The following is a 5,174-nucleotide window of genomic DNA, read 5'->3' on the forward strand; positions in this document are numbered from 1 at the left end:
CTTCATGCATAAATGGCAGGGAAGGGAGTATTCTGTCAGTCAGGTCTGTCAGTGTCTGTACCTGCAGATCTTTATGTACATAAATGTGTGTGAAACTGATAGCCACCATCTGACACCTTGCTACAAGTCTGCAGTCAAAAACACAACCGCTGCTTCCAGGATCAGCTGATTACATAGGCTATCTCCTGCTTAAATCAAACCATGCTTTTCAGCTGCAATAACAACTAATCAAACTGTAGTTTATTTTATTACAACACCTACCCTGCTTTGACCAATTAAACCATCTCTTATTGTTCAAGCAGAAGTAACTGCCTTGGAACTGCTTAACTATCCGACAGCTTGCAAGGTTCATCCTCCGTGTTAAAATCACAACAAGCAGATTCTTCATCCCGTCTACATATTTTCCTCTTCTTTTACATATATATTATCATGTGCATGTACATCTCCCCCAAAAAAGATAGAAAGCGTTTAAAGGTCTAGAAAATGAGTTCCAAAATTTGTATTTGTCAGAAGGGCGGCACTGCAGTTTACTCCAGCAAACTGTCACAGGAGATGTTAGGGTCAAATGGTATTCAGGAGTGACTTCCAGCCTTTCTGTAACTGTACTAAATTTCAGAAAATTTATAGTGCTGCATTTCTGGCAAGCATGTATTGCATTGCTGGCTGGACCCTCCTCTTCCCTGCAAACCCATTTCCAGAAATATGATGCAGAGCAGAGCAGGCCTGGCATGTTCTCCTGGGCTTGGTACCTCCCATGACGCCTGCCCATGGCTCAGCAGCAAGGGCTGCCTTGCCAGGGCGCAGAGCTGAGAACGGTGTAGAGACCTGCACTCTTGGTACAGGGAAGGATGTAAGAAATGAGGCAGATATTACTGAGGCAGATTAAACTCTCATTCCTGCCAACAGATCGTACTTAAGTAAGAGTTTAGTTGGCCTGTCCTCTCACACGCTTCCTCTTTGAATGGGTGAATACTACAAAAGGAGTACTGAGAGCAGAAGTCACTTTTTTTTAAGTGGGGTAGTTAGAAAGAAATGCATATTCTTCCAAAAGCAGTGGCTCAGAGATCTTTCACATCATGTATTATACCTTATTCTGATACATGAAAACACAGTACCAAAAGAGGGTGTCAATGCAAACATATAAGAGAAATCAGAATAGACTTTGGCAAAATGAAATAATTTTCGTAAGAATGGTGAGGGAGATAGACTTTCATCAGTCAGTGTTTACACCTGACTTCATTCAAAGATAAGTGAGCCTTACAGTGAACGAAGAGGACACCACTATTTCTAACATTTTCCTGTCACCGTTTTTGTGGTAAGCGTGAATCAGGCCTTCTTTTTTCCTGATAATCACATTACAGACTAGTGTGATCCATGGTATACTGTCAGCAGTACACAAACAAATGAGACAGCTATCCTAGGAAACAATCTCATTATCTAAAACATCGCTAGTTAGAGAAAAAGTTTTGGCTTTTTTGTCCTGAATCTATACTGCACACTAGGCTTAATATTTTGTCGAACAATTTTTTTCTCCCATACAATTTCTGTAAGATAGATGAAAACTAATAAAGCTAACACCACAGAGGTTATGATTGTCTGTAGTGCTACCTCACATAATGGTATGATCCTTGATTTTTCATTGTGATATTGTTATTTCCTTCATAATTTTTAGGTGTAAAAGATTATATGTTGTGTAAATGCTTGCCAGCTGTTAAAAGCACTGTGAATCTGGAGTTCTAGCTATCATCTGGTTAATTCAAGTTGCGAGAAAACAATAACATTTTACTTTCAGTAACATGTACAGCCATTGATCATCAGCGAAGGCTCTTTTGTGTTACTACAGAAGTCAGCAGTAGCATGAGAAAATCATGTATCCTGTGATTATTATCTAAAGGCTTCCTGTATTTGCTTTATGTTAGTGTTATATGCTTAATTTCTTCCCTTTAGTTTTGTTACTGATGTAGTGACTGCTTGAGCTGTGTACAAAACAAAACCCAAGTTATAAAGTGATCTTAAGGCAAGGAAAAGGTGCCAACTGCTTTTGTGTTCTAGAGCACAGGTGGAGCATAAAACCTCATCATATACTCTTTGATCTGGTTAAATTATAACCTCCTTAAAGTGGGAGGAAAGAGATGGGTCTTTATGGGCCTATTTGATCTGTTTAAACATTTATGCGATAAGTCTGTAGTGGTTTGGCTGTAGTTATGGGATGGCTTAATTATAGGTTGATCCGGCAAAGCTACCTGTATTTAAAGAGTTGCACAACGCTTCCTTGTTTGCCCAAGACTACTTTCAGTCACTCATAATGATTTCAACAAATGAAGGTAGTTTGCATTGAAAATCTAAGTTGTTGGGCATCAGGTGGAGGCTGATTTTTTTCTCAACAGCATATTTACCTTTAGCTCAAAAGTATAATGCTTTCTTAGAAAGTGAAAAAAAAAAACAAACCACACACTCACAAACACAACCTACCTGTTCAAAAGTTCCGATGTCTCTAGCTTTTTAAATAAAAGCTTGACTATTTTCCAGGGATTACTCTACCATCAGGTATATGTGTATTGGTATTCTTGGGAAAAACGTGGTCACAGCTGTCATGCTTGATCAAATCGTGAGTCTGATTTGCACTTTGCAGATAACTCATTAGAGTCTGTTGACTCATATGTAAACAATGACTTTTCTGAAGTGTGTTTCATCTAAGAATCTTTGAGGTTGACCAAGGCTTTCCTATCAGTTGTCACTGTAACTGTGGGCCTCGTAACTGAAATTAGATACACAGGTGAGATTCATTTGACCAAATAGACACCTTTATCTTCAGATTAAATGAATTATGACCCAAAACTCCATTTTCTAAATCACTGCTAACTATAAATTCACTGCAGGATGATTACCTCATTTCTAGATGTCTACATTTTTAGATGCTTATGCTAAGTTATTTGCTTTTTCCTCTCATACCCTGTACTGCCTCTCCTGGAGTGCAGACAGCCCACTCAGATGCGGATGACACAGGAGCTGAACTGGAAGAAGAGAGGGTAAATTGCAACAAAGATGTTTGACATATGAAAAAAAAATAGACCATTTGGGAGGTAAGAGATGATACCAGCATTTACCCAGAGCATGTCCTGGGGCCAGGGCTGAGAACAAAGAAAGCAAAGGGGAAGAGAGAACTAAGGTAAGAGAGGGATCTGGAGGCTTAGAGCTAAAGAAGACAAGTCCTAAAGTAGTATGAGGAGGCTGGGCTCAGAGAACAGAACAAATCGCTTTGGGAGTTGCTCGAACATAAACAATGTTGGTTCTCCAGGCTCCTCCAAACCATATGAAGCTAGTACTTTGGGGTTGCAGATTTCTTCAAGGTACTTGCTGATGGAAAGCATTGCATACAGAGTTTTCAATGTGCTCCAGCCTAAACAAGACTCTAGATGTTTGAAAACTGTGCAAAACAATGTATCGCTCCTGTAGATCTCCTTGCTTAGGTTTGCTGATCATTGGCATTAGCTGGGCAACTTTTAACCTAGCAAATATCATTTTTATACATACCCTTTTTTTTCATGTCACAGATTTATCTGAAGACATTACAGCGGTTTGAATGAATATTTGCATTGTTCTACTTGAAGTGGATATATACTGAAGGGTAATAATCAATGAATATTTGGGTGGAAATCAACAATACTTCATGGGAAAACACATATTGTCCTCTAAGAAAGATAAATCTGCTAATGTTGTAAGGCCAAAACAAAAACCATGGCAAACGATAGATTTCATGGTAGTTTATTTTCAGTATAAGTAAGTCTATTAGACAAGTCGGTGCCCTTCTTATCTCAGGTACATTTCTGTTCTACTAACACAATCCTTTTAATCTAAAAAGCTTGCCTTAGATGCATTCAGAAGACACTGAGTGGGATTAAAAGAGCAAGAACAGCTCCTTGAGTAATAGCTTTCTGATAAAAGAATGCTTTGCCCCCTTACCTTCCCCCTGGGAAAATACTTAAAACCAGGAAAAAAGCAAGATCAACGGGAGACTTCGAATGCCATTTTCATTGTGATGCGTAAGTATAGCCTCAACTTGAGGTTGACTGAGGTTGACGTGACTCAACTCATTTTCAGGCCTTTTTCCTCTCCCTTCCCACCAGTTTCTTCCCAGCTCAGTTGCCCCAGCACTCAGCACTGTGGATGTAACAGCCCTCCATCTCATGGACATGGCCAGCACACAGACGCTGAGCTCAGCCCTCTGTCACCTGCTGCTTGATGAGGCAGCATGGAGTGCCAGGGCACAGGGACCCCCTCCACACTGCCTGTGTGCCCACACTCCTCCTTCCCTTACAGGCCCCAGAGCATCAGATAACGCAGGGCTGGAAGGAGTGGCACCCTCCGTATGAGCTATAGCTGAAACACATCAATTGCTGTGTTTGTAATTGTACTGTGGAGCCCAGAACTGTACTGTGTCCAGTTCTGGGCTCCTTAGTACAAGAGAGACATGGACATACGAGAGAGAGTTCAACGAAGGGCCACGAAAATGATGAAGAGACTGGAGCATCTCTCCTGTGAGGAAAGGCTGAGGCACATGGGACTGGTTAGCCTGGACAAGAGAAGGTTCAGGGGGGATCTTATTAATGTACATAAATACCTGAAGGGAGGGTGCATAGAGGACAGAACCAGGCTCTTTTCAGTGGTGCCCAGTGACAGGACAAAAGGCAATGGGCGTAAACTGAAACACAGGAGGCACCATCTGAAGACCAGGAAACACATTTTTACTCGAAGGTGACTGAGCACTGGAACAGGTTTCCCAGAGAGGTTGTAGAGTCTCCATCCTTGGAGATACTCAGAAGCCATCTGGTCCTGGACAACCAGCTGTAGGTTGTCCTGCTTGAGCAGGGAGGTTGGACCAGATGACTTCCAGAGGTCCCTTCCAACCTCAGCCATTCTGTGAATTTACCTCTTCCATTGAGGCCAGATAACCAAAACTGATATTCCACTGGTCCCTCGATCATAGTATCATAGGGATCGTACAATTCCTACAATACTAATATCCTGATGACTGCCAAACATGTGAAAGTTTGGGTTATCTGCTGCCATTGGTTTTCCTCAAGGGGTTTTGAAAATAGGCACTGTGTATTTTTTGCGATTTATCAATGAGATGACAGAGTAATGCTTTGTACTTTTAAGATCTTTAATTCAAG

The sequence above is a fragment of the Mycteria americana genome, chromosome 2 (genome assembly GCF_035582795.1).
Source record: "Mycteria americana isolate JAX WOST 10 ecotype Jacksonville Zoo and Gardens chromosome 2, USCA_MyAme_1.0, whole genome shotgun sequence".
Classification (NCBI taxonomy): domain Eukaryota; kingdom Metazoa; phylum Chordata; class Aves; order Ciconiiformes; family Ciconiidae; genus Mycteria; species Mycteria americana.